The sequence below is a fragment of the Nipponia nippon genome, unplaced genomic scaffold (assembly GCF_047370975.1).
Source record: "Nipponia nippon isolate SJK-2023a ecotype South Korea unplaced genomic scaffold, ASM4737097v1 scaffold_27, whole genome shotgun sequence".
NCBI classification, from domain to species: domain Eukaryota; kingdom Metazoa; phylum Chordata; class Aves; order Pelecaniformes; family Threskiornithidae; genus Nipponia; species Nipponia nippon.
The window spans coordinates 6,526,167-6,546,639 of NW_028262344.1; the positions used below are offsets into that span (position 1 = coordinate 6,526,167).

Below are 20,473 nucleotides of genomic sequence, written 5' to 3' on the forward strand. Positions count from 1 at the left end.
ACCAGTGCCAAGTACAAGGGGACAATCACTTCCTTAGTCCTGCTGGCCACACTATTTCTGGTACAAGCCAGGATGCTATTGGCCTTCTTGGCCACCAGGGCACACTGCTGGCTCATATTCAGCCTGCTGTCAACCAATACCTCAAGGTCCTTTTCCCCCGGGCAGCTCTCCAGCCACTCTTCCCCAAGCCTGTAGCGTTGCCTGGGGTTGTTGTGACCCAAGTGCAGGACCCAGTACTTGGCCTTGTTGAACCTCGTACAGTTGGCCTCAGCCCATCGATCCAGCCTGTCCAGATCCCTCTGTAGAGCCTTCCTACCCTCCAGCAGATCAACACTCCCTCCCAACTTGGTGTCATCTGCAAACTTACTGAGTGTGCACTCAATCCCCTCATCCAAATCAGTGATAAAGATACTAAACAGAACTGGCCCCAATACTGAGCCCTGGGGAACACCATTTGTGACTGGCCGCCAGCTGGATTTGACTCCATTCACCACAACTTTTTGGGCCCAGCCATACAGCCAGTTTTTAACCCAGCGCAGAGTACACCCGTCCATGCCATGAGCAGTCAGTTTCTCCAGGAGAATGCTGTGGGAAACGGTATCAAAGGCTTTACTAAAGTCCAGGTAGACAACATCCACAGCCTTTCCCTCATCCACTAAGTGGGTGACCTTGTCATAGAAGGAGATCAGGCCTTTCATAAACCCATGCTGACTGGGCCCAATCACCTGGTTGTGGAAATTGAATATTTCTTACAACATGCATTATAAATAATGAGAAACCCCCACAAAACAGATGACTAGAGCTATGTTATTTAAGGAATCACTATAAAGAACAATAGCATTGAAGAATTTTAAGTCTTAAGCATGGATTAAACAAAAAAGAAAAGTGAAAATGATAATGCATTTTAGGATTTAGAAAAATCCATCCCAAGAAGAATTCATTTTTTGCATTGAAGTTTGTGGTAAAATTCCCATTGATTTACAGCGACAAAGAATTAGGCCGAAACAGAATGTTATTTAAAAATCCTGCCTTCAATCAGTTGCACTCAAAGCACCAATGACATCTAGATTAGAGCCAGTGGCTCACTCACAGAGAAAGGGTAGTAGCAGAGATAAATGAAGTTACACACACCCACACAGAATGATAAATTTTCTGAAATCTTTATCATTTATATCCTGTCGCATATCTTTAACTGAACAGCATCAATTTATGGACTGTGGTGGGTTTACTTTGGCTGGCTGCCAGACCCCCATCCAGTCACTCTCTCACTCCCCTTCCTCAACAGGACAGGGGGAGAAAATAAGACGGAAAAGCTCATGGGTCAAGATAAAGACAGGAAGATCACTTACCAATTACTGTCACAGGCAAAACAGACTTGAGGAAAATTCCTTTAATTTTTGCCAATTAAAATAGAACTGGATGGTGAGAAACAAAGAGAAATTAAAACAACACCTTCTCCCCACCCCTTTTTCCCAGGCTCAACTTCACTCCTTCATTCCTGACTCCTCTGTTTCCCCACACCCCAAGCAATGCGGGGGGGATGGGAAATGGGGGATTTAGGTCAGTCCATAACAGTTCCTCTCCGTGGCTCCTTCCTCCTCACACTTTTCCCCTGCTCCAGCATGGGGTCTTCCATGGGCTGCAGTATGGATATCTGCTCTGGAGTGGTCTCTTTTACGGGCTGTAGGGAAATATCTGCTTCACCGTGATTTCTTCTAAAACTTCCACAGGATTCAGGGGAATCAGCACCTGGAGCACCTCCTCCCCCTCCTTCTTCTCTGACCTTGGTGTTTCTCACCCTTTTTCCCTCACTCCTCACTCTGCTGTGCAACGTTTTGCCCTTTCTTAAATATCATAGAATAATAGAATGTCCTGAGTTGGAAGGGACCCACAAGGATCATCGAGTCCAACTCCTGTCCCCGCATAGGACAACCCCAAAATTTACACCATATGTCTGAGGGCATTGTCCAAATGCTTCTTGAATATTGTCAGGCTTGGCGCTGTGAAAGCCTCCCGGGGGAGCCTGTTCCAGTGCTCCACCACCCTCTGGGTGAAGAACCTTTTCCTAATATCCTAATATGTTTCCACATATGTGAGGGAGTACAAAGCTAAGGCCTATGCATGGCAAAGGGATAGAAGGAGAGGTTTGGGCATCCCCAACAAAGCAGAGCTTTGACTTGATTCCCTCAAAGCGAAAAGCTTTCAGAGCCTACTCTCATTTGGGTTCTGAGCCCTTATAAAACTGAGGGAGCACGAAGCGAAGGCCTGTACGTGGCAAAGGGATAGAAGGAGAGGTTTGGCAAAGGGGTAGAAGGGGAGGTTCGGGTGTCCCTGAGAAGACAGAGCTTCAAATTTATCCCCTCAAATCCTGGGCCCAAACACGAGACGACTCATCGTCACCCACAGAGATTGCCCCAGACCTCGATCTGAGCTTTCAGAAGTCTCAAATCGAGCCTACTCTCACTTGGCTAAACAAAGGCCTTTTAATTCTGTTTCCCCTTGATTTTCCCCCCTTTCTTTATATTATAAGGACAAACTCAAATAACATAGTTTGCTTACTGCTGATGTGACCACCAGCCAGGAGACACAGTAGGGAAGACGACCACACACAAGTGGGATTTTGAAATTAGGATCTCTTACCTCTTGTGGTGACGCCACATTGGGTCTCCCCTCTGGTTCCAGTCTGGTCGCTTCTGCCAGTGTGCAGCAATCCCACTTCTGACACCAAACTGTTGGGGAATTTTTATGGTACCCCTTGAGGCAAATTAAACACATGTTTGTGCTTAAATATTAAAAAGATAATTAATGAACAATGCACTGGACAGAGTCCTACCGCCATAAGCGGTTCTACAAGGAGTCTGCAAAGATGCATCATGAGCTGATTCCATATATACACTTGCACCAGCACTAATCTTGTGAGCGGTTGCATGGGGAGCCTCAGCACACCCTTGGGTCCATCCCCCAGCACCAGCTCTGCTGCCCAAAGGTGGCCCCTGAGTAAGCACATTCCAAGATAGCTACAAGAGGATGCTGCAGCTGTTTCTTACCACCAAGGGAAACTTCACTCCCTTACAGGGAATCCTTCTGTCTCTGGCATTCCTGCTTCCAGCCAGTTTAGCCCCTTCTGCAGTTGGGCCTTCTTGCCCTCCATGCCAGATCATTCCTCAGTCACAAATTACCACTGCTGAGCTGTTACAATTAGAATTTCCCCTTCAGTCTCTTGAAAACCAGCTACTGGGAGGAACCAGAGTGAGGTGAGTGAGGGGCTCAGCGCCAGCAGTTGGATCGGGAATGCCGGGCATAGCCCACTGGCTGCTGGTGCAGGCAGAGTGTCTGTATCTTCCCCAAACCTGGTGTGTGTGGGGTGTGTACGCATATTTGCTACCAAACTTCAAGCTGGACTAGCTGGCTAGTAGGAAGCCCTGGGTATGGGCAGGGGTATCAGGCAGGCACGGGTCCATGCTGGTATGCCCAGGAGGACTTGTGAGTGTGGAGTGCATGTGGAATGAGTGTGTGAGAGTGCATGCGTTTTTGCTAGTGAGCATCAAGCTGGACTAGCCGACGAGTAGGGGACTAATGAAACAGGTACGAGGGCCTGGGATCTGGGCAGGAGTACTGGACGGACAGAGGGGCTGTGCCAGTACTCAGGGGATCTGCAAGCGTGCATGTGCTTGTGACTCTAGAGAGTGTTGTGTGTGCCTTCACTAGTGATCTTCTATTGCTGACAGCCAAAGAGGAGGAAAGGGACTTGGCTGCCTGTGCTTACATTTTATGCAAGTCCTATATGTAGGTGCTCTTGAAGGCAGTGACTTGCCTGTGGGAGTCTATGTAACTGGCCGTGTCAGTGTCCTGCATGTGTCCTGTGTCTGTATGTGTGTCTGTGTTTCTGGGACATGTGCTCAGCTTTGCTAATGGTTGAACCTGCAAACAGGAAAGTGGCAGCTGCATCCCTCAGCCTGGGCAGAGACCCCAGGTCCCCAGGCACACCGGGCTGGGCTCCGGGCACACTGGGCTGGGCTCCAGCCACCAGGCAGGAGGGAGTCCTGAGCCAGAGCAGCTGGAGGCGGCACCTGTCTTAACATCCCTTAACACATTAAACCTGTACTTATTGACTACTTGCTACACAGCTAGCATGCAGTCAACATTGAAGCCAATCTAACAGATGCAGGATAAAAAAGTCCCTTCACTGCCTGCCCACATTTCCCCCTCTATCTGAGGAAAAAGGAACTGCACCTGACATAGCCAATCTCCACAAGTTCCTTTATTATTAAAAAAAGAAACAGACCTAGAATTAAGTCACCCCCCATTAATGTTCACCTTTTCTTCCAATTGGAAGTCCCAATTTCCAATTTCTATTCTGTTTTTCTCTAGCTTTAAGTTTTAAAAAACATGATTCAGGTTCAAATCTTCAGTTCAGACACACCAGACCTTATAAATGTGTACAAGTGAATGAGAACAAAGTGACAGCAATCTCTGGGACACAAGAGAGAAAGAGAGAGAGAGAAAAGAAAGAACGTGTATGAGCAATCTCCGCTCAGAAAAGGAGTAGGCCTTTCTTAGCAATAAAGTCTTGCCAACAGAAGAAACAGAGCCAATGGACTCAAGAGGGATTTGATACCATCTATCTACCACCATAGAAAGGTTGCCCAATGTTATAACGCAAAGTAGTAGCAAACCAAAAGCAGTGAAGACAAAAATCTTTGCAAGCCTCCACAGATGACCATCTCTGTAACAACAGATTTCACACACAGACTGGATCAAAAATGATAAAAAAGACATGAACAAATCCTAAATAGCAAGTGGTACAGAGAATAAATGTGTGTGTTCTCGCCAACTGAAGTTACGGCTTAAGCATCGTAAATAAAATTACTAGTATAAAAGCCTAAGCTAAGGAAATTTTATTTTCTTGTTCAGTTTTTACCTCACAATTATTCACTGATAGCTTACTCTTTTTTTTTTTTTTCTGGGTTTATTATAGATTGTATCTTAAATTGGCTGCCAAGATCACCTACAATTTTGACCACAGGAATTGCTGCACTGGCATTTAAATCATGATTATTAAGAAGTCAGTTTCCAAAGAAAAAAGAGAAATTAGAATAGCATTTAAGTGAATATCAATATTATAATGCGAGGCTAGCTTTAATCTTTATTAGAGAGATAATCCTCAATTAGGTTCCTTGGACTGAGTGCAGCAAGTTATAGAATGCTGTTCCAGATTGTTTCAAAGCAGAAAAAAGCATTAAAAGGCTAAAGTAGTAGAATACAGAGCATATGCAAGATTTGAAGTGCCTCTAGAACAGTTAAGCAATATTTTTTTTACTTCTTAAAGGCATTTGTAACAAAGAAATAATTTTAGCAGTTACCAAGACAAGTAAGCAGTAGCTCTTGATCTAAAGACCTATTGCTTCTTACCCTAACCAAACCTAAAGTCAAGAGCACAAAATCAATCCAATGAAAAACTAGAGGAAAAAGTGTTGAAACTCCAGTAAACTTCCAGTTAGCTTCTGTCAGACATTCAGTAAATAAATTCCTTTTGAGGAATTGGTTATACTTGAAAACTTCAAGCTAAGAGGATATTCCCTCATGGGAAGCCATCAGGATTCAGTCAATATAAAAGCAAGAGGGACTTGATTCTCCTTTGACTCATTTTTGTCAGGGAGCAGCAAGGGCCAGCTGCTCCACAAGTGAAGGTGAGCCAGGAGTGGAGCACAAGAATAAGGCAAGCAGGAGCAGTGACCTCACCAACAAGGAGCCAGGATGCAGAGCAGCAAGTCTGGGTCAGGATCAGGGCCAGAGACAGTGGTCAGGGTCAGACACAGTCCAATGATCACCCAGCAAGTCCGTAGTGATGAGGCAGGTCCAAGGCCAAGCCAGGAAGCCAAGCCAGCGGGTCCAGGTCACGGTCAGAATCACGGAGGTCTGAGACCGGGCACAGACACAGCTCCAATGTAGTACAGGCAGGGGCCAGTGGTAAAGCCTCAGCTTAAAATCAGCTCTCAAGGGAAAAGGAGGGTCAGGCTCTCACTTCTAGCTCTCTTCACAACAGCTCCTATCAGTGAAGGAGCTGACCTTAGACTCAGCCAGCTAAACTCTTTGACTTAGCCAACTAAACTCCTAGAAGGGGGATGGCACTCCAGGTCCTTACAATTTTATTCCACAAATGTCAATGTCACTTCTGACTTTGAGTGGAACAGCCAATGAATACTACATAATTTCTTTATCTTTTATATTGTAATGTGCAGTTAAAATGTACCACTGCCTGAGAACCATAATACTTAATTATGCAGAATGAGGGGTTTAAAAAATAAATTTTAAAAAAATAAATCCTAGAGAAATAGAAGGTCCAAAACCAAGAGCCCTCATTTCAATTAGGGTTGGCACCCTAATTTTATTGGGGGGGGGGGGGTGTTAATGACTTCTTCTAGAAAGGTTTGAAAAGGACAACGAGAAAGATGTGAGAATTATATGTACATCAGGGAGGAGATGAAGAGAACAGGGGAGATGTGTGAGTATAAAATTTCAAAGTATTTAATGTGAGCATATCAATTCATTCCCACTCCCTTCTCCCCCTTCAAAATCAAATTAATTAAAACTTTATTGCTGCCATATCCTATAGTTCCTTCTCAAGGATCTGAAATATTATTGGATTACATTATTGAGAAGCAGATTTTAAATATTCGATAGTTTACCTCTCCTTTCTCAGAGCCAATGAACCTCAAAGGCCCATACATGCTTCCATGCACAGAAATTAAATAGGTAAGCAAGAGCATACAAGAGTTGCAGATTTTTTAATACTCACAGAGAAAGGATGAAAATATAAAATTGAAGCTTCACAGTGTATTTATAGTCTAATATATTTGCAAATGAAATATCTTTGTTAAAGTCCCAATGAAAATGCGATTCAGATCTGCTAACACAATGACTTCACCTGGAATATCAGGGATGCAGCCTACTATTGGACTCTAAGCATTATCCTTAGCTATGCTGCTGATCTCACACTAATCTTCTGGCATGTTCCGTCCCGTCTGCCCCCCCCCCCCCATATGATACATATAGGTCACTTCTTGATCAATAAGGCATCCCACCAAGTTAACTGGTGATAACAGAGGAGTGTTATTAACCCTGCCTACCCATTGGAGTGTTCAGGCCATAGCATCCGTGATCACCACCTTTTTGGGATCTCTTCCTTCTTGCCTGTAAACACACTCCAGCAGCCCAAGCAACTGTAGTTGATTGATTACCCCCTTCTTAGTCCTTCCACAGGTATATCACATTCATGGGATCAACAGGATTGGGCTATTGCTCAACATATCTCTCCATCAGCCAAGCCCAAAGCCCACCTCTGTTGCACAGGGGAACGTCTAAAAGTGGCATAGGCACCAAACTCCCCAGAAGCCTGCTCTCAAGCCATCAGCTGTATCCCGCTGGCTCCAGTTTTCCAGCACATCCATAGCCACTGCAAGGGTGTTTCCTCATAGTGGTGGCTGTAAGTTTTCTATATATCCTTAATCTTGCTCTGAGTAAAGGACACATTCTGTGTGGTCACATTCTGGGGAACGGTACTTCAATTCTCATAGGTCTGCCTAATTGCTGTAACTGGTGCTGCCTGATAGGACTCTGCTTTTAATTCATCATCAAAGTCCTTGCACTTGGAGACAGTCCAGGTGTAACCCATGGCAAAAATACAGAAAGTTGACACTAGGGAGGGGAGAGTCAATAAGCAGCATAGTAGGTTGAGGTTATATGCATAAGGGTTTCTTCCTGCCACTCTATTAGCATACCTGCTTTGGTGTGGGTCACCCATAGGTCACAATCTCTTCAGGGGTGTATGTACCCCCCCCTTTTGGCACAGAGTCCCCCTCCAAGAGGGTATCCAACCGTCCATAGCTGCTGATTTCTTTAAATATGTTTGATCAGGGGCTCCGTGTACTTCTCCAACTGGATAAAGTTTTGGCATGCAATGGGTTTTCTTCCACTGTTGTTTACATCTGTGTCAATGCTTCTTCAAAGGAAGAAACCCTGGCAACAAAACAGGCTGGGGATTGACTAGCTGGAGAGCAGCTCTGCTGCAGCAAAGGCGGCCAACAGCATCCTGGGCTGGATTAAAAGGAGCATAAGCAGTAAATTGCAGGAAATGATTCTTCCTCTCTACTCAACGCTCATTAGACCACCTCTAGAACACCACGTCCAGTTTTGAGCCCCCAGTCCCCCCAATACAAGAAAGGCATTGACAAACTGGAGTGAGTTCAGCAGAAAGCCATCAAGATGGTCAGGGGGCTGGAGCACTTGCCCTATGAGGAGAGGCTGAGGGAATGGGGCTTGTTCAGTCTGGAGAAGAGAAGGCTTCAGCGGCCCCTAACAGCAGCCTTCCAATATCCATGAGGAGATCATCAAGAAGATGGAGCCAGGCTCCTCACAGTGGTGCATGGTGGGAGTATGAGAGCTACGGGCATACATTGAAACAAGAAAGGTTCAGACTGGAGACAAGAAAAAGTTTTTTCACCACGAGGACAGTCAAGCACTGGAACAGGTTGCCCAGAGAGGTTGTGGAGTTTCCGTTCTTGGAGATATTCAAAATCCAACTGGACACAGTCCTGGGAAACCTGCTCTAGTTAGCCCTGCTTTGAGCAGGGAAGATTGGACTAGATGAACTCCAGAGGTGCCTTCCAACCTCAAATATTCTGTAATTGTTATGGAGAATACTTACCCAAAATCTCTGGGGTACATCTGCTCTGCTCTAACAGTTTAGGCATGCACAGGAAAGAAACAAAGCAGAACAGGTAAACTCTTAATAACTCTGCTTTACATCCTTAGAACACATTTAGGGCAGGAGACCAGACAGCAACCCAGGTAAACAACTGCTAATTGGCCTTAGATATGGAGTAAGTCAAAGATATTGGTGTGGGGTGATGCAACCAATGAGGCCACCAGCAGCTTAGGCCAATCACCTAAGTGCAAAAGCAATAAACAGTGAAGACGATAGGCCCTTATGGGGAACATCAATACACAGAGGTCCAACACCACACAGAAGTCTGAGCCCACAGTGTAACTGTTACACATAATGGCCGGGCCACCAACAAGGATCCAGACACATCAAGTAATCAGAATGGGTGTCTAGTTCCCCTGGGGTCCATGGTGCCTATTTAAACTGGACCAGAGAGGGAGGGGCCTAGACTGGTGCAAGTGTGAAGTACAAGCACATCATAGAAGAGAAATCTTAGGACAGAAATCACTATCCCCCCACTATACTCATCACACTCAATACATTTCATGTCACTGAGCAGTGTGGTTCTGTTCTTGCTGCTACCTTACCCCTAAATGCCTGAATTCTTAACCAAAGGTCGCAAAAGCAAGAGTGTCTTCCTGATGCTGAGCAATCCTGTTCTTCTGTATATTAAGTATCAGTGGTATTGAACTCTCCTTTTTTAATCTTAGGCACCTTTGTTTGCAGAGAATCCTATTCTTTTGCACACTGAATGCATTTGTGAGGATTTTTTTTTCTATTGTGTATTGAGCGTACAACCCAAGCCTTTTCACATACTGTGTTTTGACAGTCTGAGTAGGACCCCAGCCCTTGGCATGCTTGTTTGACACCCTGTCTATTCATAGGCTGAGTACAGGTATTTGCACGGAATTTTGTTTTGTTTGTGGTGAGGACATATAATCAGGAACAAGTATTTGCATGGAACCCTGTATTAGTTATGAATGTTTGTCAGGTGTATGTGGGGTCTGTGTGATGTGAGAGAGATCAATGTTTCCCAAAAATAAGAGTATATCCTCATAGCATGGTCAGATGCAGAGTGCTGTAGCATTCATAACCAAGCAACCGAGATTGCAACCCAGTTGGTTAAAACTAACACTTGTTTCAGGGTGTCAGGTGTCCTGGTTTCAGCTGGGATAGAGTTGATTTTCTTCTTGGTAGCCAGTATGGGGCTGTGTTTTGGGTCTAGGATGAGAACAATGTCAATGATACACTGATGTTCTGGTTCTTGCTAAGTAGTGCTAAGTAGTTGCTAAGTGGCACAAACACTGGGCAAGGTCTTTTCAGCTTCCCATGCTCTGCAGGGTGCACAAGAAGCTGGGAGGGGGCACAGCCAGGACAGCTGACCCAGACTGGCCAAGGGGCCATACCACATGACGTCATGCTCAGTATATGAGCGGGGGGAGTTGGCCGGGGGAGGGGCAACAATCGCTGCTTGGGGGGACGTGCTGGGCATCGGTCGGCGGGTGGTGAGCAGTTGTAGAGTGTATCGCTTGCTTTGTATTGCTGTTGTACTATTATTGCTTGTTATTATTATTGTTGTTGTTATTGCTATTACTACTGTTCTATTTTTATTTTACTTTAGATATTAAACTGTTCTTATCCCAACCCACGAGTTTTCCCCTTTTGCCCTTCCGATTCTCTCCCCCATCCCACCGGTGGGGGAGTGAGCGAGCAGCTGCGTGGTGCTTGGTTGCTGGCTGGGGTTAAACCACAACAGTCCTTTTTGGCGCCCAACGTGGGGCACGAAGGGTTTGAGATAATAAAAGATTAACTAGAGCGTATTAAGGAATTTGTATCTGTTAAGAGTTATTGGTCATAATATTGATTCATCCGCTCTCGGTACTACTCTACCTTATCTGCACCATGCTCTTGTTTTTGCAGTACATGTTAAAGATTGGTGTTGGGTGTTGCAGTTTGCTGTGCTCTGCCGTAATGAGTGATATTTTGCCTGGAAGATTTGTTATTAAAACACTGACCTTGAGTGCTATCTGGTATTTGGGTTCTGTACTGAAGCCATTACTGTACTTCGGGTACCACCTCATGGAGACAATTAGCAATTATACCTCTTCTTCTGAGAGGTTTTTCTATGGAGGAAATACAGAATGGCACCTTCGCTGCCTTCTTCTGTGATGTTTCCTCCTTCATTACAACAACTTTTCATTATCTTGAGCATCCCTGGGTAGTTAAGATACATCTATTGGTAGTTCTTGGGAATTTTGTTTCAGTTTTATCTAAGGTTAATAAGCAGCTTAAGAATATCATCCAGAGATCTCCTCCAAGCCTGGATAGTTATGAGTGGCAGGGTGTGTGGGAGAGCATGGGCAAATGCCTAGGACGGTGGGCCCCTCCAGTGTTTTGGAACTTCACCCCTGAACAAGTGCAGAATCCTGAAAAAGTAGTAGAACATTTGGAAAATGTATGCTGTCACCCTGGCAACTCCAGAGAGACACAAATCACTGCAATGTGCTGGGGCCTGGCCCATGCCTACCGAGCTGTATTAAACACCATTCAGAACCCTCAAGGGGAAGAGAAGGTCTCTGGATCGGATGACAAAATGCCGGCCCCTGCCACAGGCACTGCAGCTGCGCCAGCCCCCGCGCGGGCACCCGTGGCTACGCCAGCACCCGCGACAGGTGCTGCAGCCGAACCAGAGAACCAACCCCTGCCAGTATCAGTTGCCCCTATACAGAAGAAAAAATACATGAGAAAATCAGCTCGTTTAGTAAGGGCTGATGATGAACCAGGGCCATCACGAGAACAGGAGGAGGAAGAGGCAGAACCCACAAATGAGATGGTAACAACCCGATCTCTGTCCCTGAGTGAGCTGCGAGATATGTGAAAAGATTTTAGTCGTCGTCCAGGCAAGCACATCATCACTTGGCTGCTCCGACGCTGGGATAATGGGGCCAGTAGCCTGGAATTAGAGGGTAGGGAAGCCAAGCAGCTGGGATCCCTTTCTAGGGAAGGGGGCATTGACAAAGCAATTGGAAAAGGGGCACAAACCCTCAGCCTCTGGAGGCGACTCCTGTCAGGCATGAAGGAAAGGTATCCCTTCAAGGAAGATGTTATATGTCACCCAGGCAAGTGGACCACTATGGAGAGAGGTATCCAGTACCTGAGGGAATTAGCTGTGCTGGAGGTGATTCATAATGACCTGAACAACAAGCAGTTATCCAAAGATCCAGACGAAGTCCAATGCACACGACCCATGTGGCGGAAGTTTGTATGGAGCGCACCATCATCACATGCAAACTCATTGGCAATAATGACCTGGAAAGATAAAGAGGGACCAACGGTGGATGAAATGGCTGGCCAACTCTGACAATACGAAGAAAGTCTCTCTTCCTCCCTACAGGCCTGCGTCTCAGCTGTGGAGAAACTGTCCCAGAAGGTCCAGCAACTCGAAGAAGCTATATCCTACTCCTCACCTGTACGGACCAGTATCTCAGCCATTAGGAGTAAGCGTCCCTCTGCTCAAGAGAGAAGATATAGTGGATACACACCACGGGGCACCCTGTGGTTTTATCTGCGTGACCACAGAGAGGACATGAGGTAGCGGGATGGAAAATCTACCTTGACCCTAGAGGCACAAGTACGTGAGTTGCAAGGAAAAACAACTACAAAAGGGGGTTCTCCCAGGAAAACTGTTGCTCCAGTTTCCAGTGAGCAGTTCCCTAGACAGGATAAAAGGGCTGATTTTGCTTCCGATCTCAATAAAGGGGTTTTTGATTTGCATTTACAAGAAGTGAGTAACGAATGCTATGACCAGGACTAGAGGGGCCCTGCCTCCAGCCAGGTGGAGGAAAGGGACAACCGGGTGTACTGGACTGTGTGGATTCGATGGCCTGGCACATCAGCCCCACAGGAATATAAGGCTTTAGTAGACACCGGTGCACAGAGTACCCTCATGCCGTCAAGCTATGAAGGGGCAGAACCCATCTGTATTTCTGGAGTGACAGGGAGATCCCAACAGCTGACTGTATTGGAGGCCAAAGTGAGCTTAACCGGGAAGGAGTGGCAGAAGCACCCCATTGTGACTGGCCCAGAGGCTCCGTGCATCCTTGGCATAGACTACCTCAGGAGAGGGTATTTCAAGGACCCAAGAGGGTACCGGTGGGCTTTTGGTATAGCTGCCTTGGAGACGGAGGAAATTAAACAGCTGTCTACCCTGCCCGGTCTCTCGAAGGACCCTTCTATTGTGGGGTTGCTGAGGGTCAAAGAACAACAGGTGCCAATCGCTACCACAACAGTGCACCGGCGGCAATATCGCACCAACAGAGACTCCCTGATTCCCATCCATAAGTTGATTCGTCGAATGGAGAGCCAAGGAGTGATCCGCAAGACTCGCTCACCTTTTAACAGTCCCATATGGCCAGTGTGAAAGTCTAATGGAGAGTGGAGACTAACAGTAGACTATCCCGGACTGAACGAAGTCACTCCACCACTGAGCGCTGCCATGCTGGACATGCTAGAACTTCAATACGAATTGGAGTCAAAGGCAGCCAAGTGGTGTGCCACAACTGATATCGCTAATGCGTTTTTCTCAATCCCTTTGGCAGCAGAGTGCAGGCCACAGTTTGCTTTCACTTGGAGGGGCGTCCAGTACACCTGGAATCGACTGCCCCAGGGGTGGAAACACAGCCCCACCATTTGCCATGGACTGATCCAGAGTGCACTGGAACAGGGTGGGGCTCCAGAACATCTGCAATAAATACATTCATGACATCATCATACAGGGCAACACAGCAGCAGAAGTTTTTGAGAAAGGGAAGAAAATAGTCCAAATCCTTCTGGAGGCCGGCTTTGCCATAAAACAAAGTAAGGTCAAGGGACCTGCACAGGAGATCCAGTTCTTAGGAATAAAATGGCAAGATGGACGTCGCCAGATCCCAATGGATGTGATCAACAAAATAACAGCCATGTCTCCACCAACCAGCAAAAAGGAAACACAAGCTTTCTTGGGCGTTGTGGGTTTTTGGAGAATGCATACTCCAAATTACAGTCTCATCGTAAGCCCTCTCTATCAAGCGACCCAGAAGAAGAACAATTTCAAATGGGGACCTGAGCAATGACAAGCCTTTGAGCAAATTAAAGGGGAGACAGTTCATGTAGTCGCACTTGGGCCAGTCCGGGCAGGGCAAGATGTAAAAAATGTGCTCTACACTGCAGCCGCGGAGAACAGCCCTACCTGGAGCCTCTGGCAGAAAGCACCAGGGGAGACTCGAGGTCGACCCCTAGGGTTTTGGAGTCAGGGATACAGAGGATCGGAGGCTGGCTCTACTCCAACTGAAAAAGAGCTATTGGCAGCATATGAAGGGGTTCGAGCCACTTTGGAAGTGGTTGGCACCCTGACTGCCAGTGCTGGGCTGGACGTTTGAAGGGAGGGTCCCCTCTACACATCATGCAACTGATGCTACATGGAGTAAGTGGGTCACACTGATCACACAACGGGCTCGAATAGGAAACCCCAGTCGCCCAGGAATCTTGGAAGCGATCATGGACTGGCCAGAAGGCAAAGATTTTGGAATATCACCAGAGGAGGAGATGACGCGTGCTGAGGAGGACCCACTGTATAATAAACTACCAGAAAATGAGAAGCAATATGCCCTGTTCACTGATGGGTCCTGTCGTCTTGTGGGGAAGCATCAGAGGTGGAAAGCTGCTGTGTAGAGTCCTACAGGATGTGATGCAGAAACTGCTGAAGGAGAAGGTGAATCGAGTCAGTTTGCAGAGGTGAAAGCCATCCAGCTGGCTTTGGATATTGCTGAACGAGAAAAGTGGCCAGTGCTCTATCTCTATACTGACTCATGGATGGTGGCAAATGCCCTGTGGGGGTGGTTGCAGCAACGGAAGCAGAGCAACTGGCAGCACAGAAGCAAACCCATCTGGGCTGCCACATTGTGGCAAGATATTGCTGCCCAGATAGAGAACCTGGTTGTAAAAGTACGTCACGTAGATGCTCACGTACCCAAGAGTTGGGCCACTGAAGATCATCAAAACAACCAGCAGGTGGATCAGGCTGCTAAGATTGAAGTGGATCTGGAGTGGCAACATAAAGGTGGATTATTTCTAGCTTGGTGGGCCCATGACACCTCAGGCCACCAAGGAAGACATGCAACATATAGATGGGCTCGTGATCGAGGGGTGGACCTGACCATGGACACTATTGCACAGGTTATCCATGAATGCGAAACATGTGCCGCAATCAAGCGAGCCAAGCGGTTCAAGCCTCTCTGATATGGAGGACGATGGCTGAAATATAAATATGGGGAAGCCTGGCAGATTGATTATATCACACTCCCACAAACCCACCAAGGCAAGCGCCATGTGCTTACAATGGTGGAAGCAACCACCGGATGGCTGGAAACATATCCTGTGCCCCATGCCACCGCCCGGAACGCTATCCTGGGTCTTGAAAAGCAAGACCTATGGCAACATGGCACCCCAGAAAGAATTGAGTCAGACAACGGGACTCATTTCCAAAGCAACCTCATAGACACCTGGGCCAAAGAGCATGGCATTGAGTGGGTACAGCACATCCCCTATCACGCACCAGCCTCCGGGAAAATCAAACGATACAATGGACTGTTAAAGACTACACTGAGAGCAACGGGCGGTGGGACAGTCAAACATTGGGATATACATTCAGCAAAGGCCACCTGGTTAGTCAACACTAGGGGATCTGCCAATCGAGCTGGCCCTGCCCAGTCAAAACTTTTACGTACTCTAGAGGGGGATAAAGTCCCTGCAGTGCACATAAAAAATATGCTGGGGAAGACAGTCTGGGTTACTGCTGCCTCAGGCAGAGCTAAACGCATTCGTGGGATTGCTTTTGCTCAGGGACCTGGGTGCACTTGGTGGGTGATGCGGGAGGATGGGGAAATCCAATGTGTACCTCAAGGGGATTTGATTTTGGGTGAAAGTAGCCAATGAACTGAACTGTATAATGTTAGTTGCTATATCAACAGTATACAGTAAGAATCACCCAAATTAATGAAGAATGAACTTTGAGGAAACCGAGCAAAGTGCAGCGGTGATGGAACCAGAACTGGCTTCACCATGCAACAATCCAACACCACACACCATCTCTCCTGCCCTGAAGGACTGTTATGATGGATGAAGCCCAAAGTCATGGACTAAATGAACTCAACAAACATTTTAGAGGGATAGCCTATAGACTAAGGGAATGATACTCGTGTATTGTAACAAAGGAAAGGAAGGGGGTGGTGGTTAATGAGGATGTATTGGATTATGTGGGACCTGGGCATGACGTAAATGGTATGGAATAAGGGGTGGATACTGTCCTGGTTTCAGCTGGGATAGAGTTGATTTTCTTCTTGGTAGCCAGTATGGGGCTGTGTTTTGGGTCTAGGATGAGAACAATGTCAATGATACACTGATGTTCTGGTTCTTGCTGAGTAGTGCTAAGTAGTTGCTAAGTGGCTCTCACACTGGGCAAGGTCTTTTCAGCTTCCCATGCTCTGCCGGGTGCACAAGAAGCTGGGAGGGGGCACAGCCAGGACAGCTGACCCAGACTGGCCAAGGGGCTATTCCATACCACATGACGTCATGCTCAGTATATGAGCGGGGGGAGTTGGCCGGGGGAGGGGCAACAATCGCTGCTTGGGGGGACGTGCTGGGCATCGGTCGGCGGGTGGTGAGCAGTTGTAGAGTGTATCGCTTGCTTTGTATTGCTGTTGTACTATTATTGCTTGTTATTATTATTGTTGTTGTTATTGCTATTACTACTGTTCTATTTTTATTTTACTTTAGTTATTAAACTGTTCTTATCCCAACCCACGAGTTTTCCCCTTTTGCCCTTCCGATTCTCTCCCCCATCCCACCGGTGGGGGAGTGAGTGAGCGGCTGCGTGGTGCTTGGTTGCTGGCTGGGGTTAAACCACACCAGGTGAACAGTATGCAGATATACTGCAGTATCTGGCATCTTGTTTGTGAGTACAAGCCAAGGAGTATAAAAAGCTATCATCATCTGAGATGTATGTGAATGAGTGCATGAGATCTGCTGGCCAGCACTGAGTCTGATTTGCCAGAGGGTAAGAGGAGGATCAGGATATTTATCCTGTCCATGTTTATATGCATATGTGGTAGCTGTAAAAACACTGTTCTTCCATCTTTGTTGATCTACTGATGGTTGACCATGCCTGTGCCTATTGGGAATTTATGCTCAGACCTGGGACAAGCAGAAGCCCTAGCAAGCTGCAAGAGGTGAGATGCCCCTAAAGCAAAGTCCACAGGACTTGGCTGCTCCTTAACAACTGTTGTGAGGAGGGAATGGCAGGTACAGAACCCCTATATGAGGAAGGGACTGCTCCTTTTGCAAATGTGCCCAAATCATTAGAGTTTGCAACCAAAATGTGTAACATTCACTTGAAGGAGTATATTCAGGGTCTATTGAAAGCAAAAGAATACCACAATTATTGAGCCATGCTATATTGGCCATAAAGCAGGCAGAGACCCAGAGGCTGAGTTCTCTGCAGACTGGTCCCTGGAATGTGAGAAAATCTGTTACACAGGGAAAATAAACAATTGCAAAAGGATGTCTCCTCAACCTAAAGCAAAGTTCAATTTATACAGAACCGAGCATTCAGACTCTGAGTTATACAGAAAAAAACAAACTATAAACCTTTGTAAAAGGTAAAGCATACAGCAATCAGCTCCACTTTCCTATGAAGAACCACCTAATTCTTTTGTCTGTCTCTCATCTCCCTTTCTCCAATAATCCCCTCCCCCCTTTTTTAATTCATTTTGCTATAAAACACTACTTAATCCTGTAAACCCCGTAAATAATATACCTAGTAAAAATATCAAATATCTCAAAGCTCCTGTCACTACACAAATACTTGCCACCCCTGATAGTCAACAAGAAGTGGTTGAACAGAGCACATCAGGGCCTGACAGTCTGGAATAACTCTGACAGCAGCATAGGAAGTTTGTGTTGCAAGGATGCTTGGAGAAGGGCCTTGAGCCAAGGGGATAAAAGAAAAGGCTTCTTTAAAAAAAAAAAAAAAAGCAGCAGCAGATAGGGACACCCTTCCCCCCCTCCCCAGTCAGGAATCCTTAAAACTTATGCCCTTAGAAGAACCAAATAATAAGAATAATCTATTCCCTGCCTTTTTAGGTTAAAATGCTAGGCTGGGGAACTGGGTTATTCAACAGAAGAGCAAACGCTTGAAATCTGGATCCTTGCAAAACTACTTCCAAATCTAAGCAATCTGCAAAATTTAAATGCACAGTAATACTAAAACCCTCCCCTAAAGAGCTCAGGAGTTTGTGCAGTACATGGGTACCATTTAAACTGTTACCTTTACCAGTGTGACTCCCCAATACCCTTAAAGGTAGCAAAAGAGGGAGATGCAAAGCAAAAATAAATAGTAATTTAGAAATACAAACGTATTGCCAAATTTTAATTTTAATTTAATTAAAAATTAAATTTCAAATTTAAACTAATTGTAAATTTGGTAAATTCAGGAGTTGATTAGGAAATAAAGAGTCCTTGTATTCTGCTGGATACTAACACATCCACTAAAGTATGAAGAAAAAAAGAGGAAAAATTAGAAACTGAAATGGATCCAATTTAAAGGTGCTAATCTCCAAAAAAGAGAAACCCTGTTTCTCTGAAGTGAGGATGGACATATTTCCTATTTTTTAAATAGTGATCAATAACAAATCCCTGATATACAAATGTAATGTCTATGCATGGTCTGTGTGTGTTCACACATGTATGTATAAATATCACCTTATGTGTTTACAGAACATACTCTGCACAATATTGGAAGGGACTGGAGGGGCTAGGGGAACTCATACAAACCCTCCTACAAGACTTGGGCCAAACCATGAAACAACTCTCTGCTCTGACAGGGTGGTACCAGTTGTGGCACATTGTTACCTTAAGAACCAAAGCACAATGGTTGGCCTTTGACTAACCAACAAATGAGTAAACAGGTAAACAATCATGAAAGGACCAATAATCACAGAATTTGTGAACAGTGAAATGCCACTCAGTAGGTGTATCTCTTACACACCTGTGCTGGTTTTGGCTGGGATAGTTAAATTTCTTCATAGTAGCTTGTATGGGACTATGTTTTTGATTTGTGATGAAAACAGTGTTGATAACACAGGAATGTTTCAGTTATTGCTTAACAGCATTTACAAAGTGTCAAGGCTGAAGGGGAAATTCTAATTGTAACAGCTCAGCAGTGGTAATTTGTGACTGAGGAATGATCTGGCATGGAGGGCCCAACTGCAGAAGGGGCTAAACTGGCTGGAAGCAGGAATGCCAGAGACAGAAGGATTCCCTGTAAGGGAGTGAAGTTTCCCTTGGTGGTAAGAAACAGCTGCAGCATCCTCTTGTAGCTATCTTGGAATGTGCTTACTCAGGGGCCACCTTTGGGCAGCAGAGCTGGTGCTGGGGGATGGACCCAAGGGTGTGCTGAGGCTCCCCATGCAACCGCTCACAAGATTAGTGCTGGTGCAAGTGTATATATGGAATCAGCTCATGATGCATCTTTGCAGACTCCTTGTAGAACCGCTTATGGCGGTAGGACTTTGTCCAGTGCATTGTTCATTAATTATCTTTTTAATATTTAAGCACAAACATGTGTTTAATTTGCCTCAAGGGGTACCATAAAAATTCCCCAACAGTTTGGTGTCAGAAGTGGGATTGCTGCACACTGGCAGAAGCGACCAGACTGGAACCAGAGGGGAGACCCAATGTGGCGTCACCACAAGAGGTAAGAGATCCTAATTTCAAAATCCCACTTGTGTGTGGTCGTCTTCCCTACTGTGTCTCCTGGCTGGTGGTCACATCAGCAGTAAGCAAACTATGTTATTTGAGTTTGTCCTTATAATATAAAGAAAGGGAGGAAAATCAAGGGGAAACAGAATTAAAAGGCCTTTGTTTAGCCAAGTGAGAGTAGGCTCGATTTGAGACTTCTGAAAGCTCAGATCGAGGTCTGGGGCAATCTCTGTGGGTGACGATGAGTCGTCTCGTGTTTGGGCCCAGGATTTGAGGGGATAAATTTGAAGCTCTGTCTTCTCAGGGACACCCGAACCTCCCCTTCTACCCCTTTGCCAAACCTCTCCTTCTATCCCTTTGCCACGTACAGGCCTTCGCTTCGTGCTCCCTCAGTTTTATAAGGGCTCAGAACCCAAATGAGAGTAGGCTCTGAAAGCTTTTCGCTTTGAGGGAATCAAGTCAAAGCTCTGCTTTGTTGGGGATGCCCAAACCTCTCCTTCTATCCCTTTGCCATGCATAGGCCTTAGCTTTGTACTCCCTCACTGAGAAAGGTTGAAAACTAATTGGGAAAATGGGTCAAGGTTCCTCCTGTCCAGATCCTAAATGCCTGTTAGGCTCCATGTGCCACAATTACAGTGCACAACTGGGAAAAAATGGGGGCAGGTGATGAGTCTAAGTTGCCCACCAGTGGAAGGGCTATACTTATGCCAAACCAGAACTGCAATTTCCAGATGAGGGAACCTTTGACCTGGGTAAATTTACTTCTCTTCGCCATTACCTCAAAGACAATAAATCAAGAGAAATGGATGCTTGTTTTTTGTGGGGCGAGGAGGTGAAAAATCGCCATCAGAAATCTGTTATAGCTAGCTTACAAGATAATAATGCAAAAATGAAAGAACAAATTGAAAAGATTAAATTAGGCAAAAATAAAAAATAAGGATCCTTCTAAAGCTT

The 20,473-nt window shown here is 45.9% G+C and overlaps 1 protein-coding gene across 8 annotated transcripts in view; it reads right to left on the reverse strand.

Annotated features, from left to right (window-relative positions):
• Positions 1 to 20,473, reverse strand: part of LOC104021135 (amyloid-beta A4 precursor protein-binding family A member 1-like) — a 104,177-nt gene that overhangs the window by 66,788 nt on the left and 16,916 nt on the right. For 4 of the 8 annotated variants that reach the window (XM_087762981.1, XM_087762984.1, XM_087762976.1 and 1 more), the window contains exons 2-3: positions 2,641 to 2,754; positions 1,350 to 1,415 (exon numbers count right to left, since the gene is read on the reverse strand). The exons of 1 other annotated variant lie outside the window; for it this stretch is intronic. The gene's annotated coding sequence lies outside the window, so the exon portion shown is untranslated. Of the gene's footprint in view, positions 1 to 1,349; positions 1,416 to 2,640; positions 2,755 to 11,879; positions 12,035 to 13,116; positions 14,832 to 20,473 lie in introns of those variants that run through there. 3 more of the 8 variants (XM_087762978.1, XM_087762977.1, XM_087762980.1) reach the window with 3 other exon arrangements.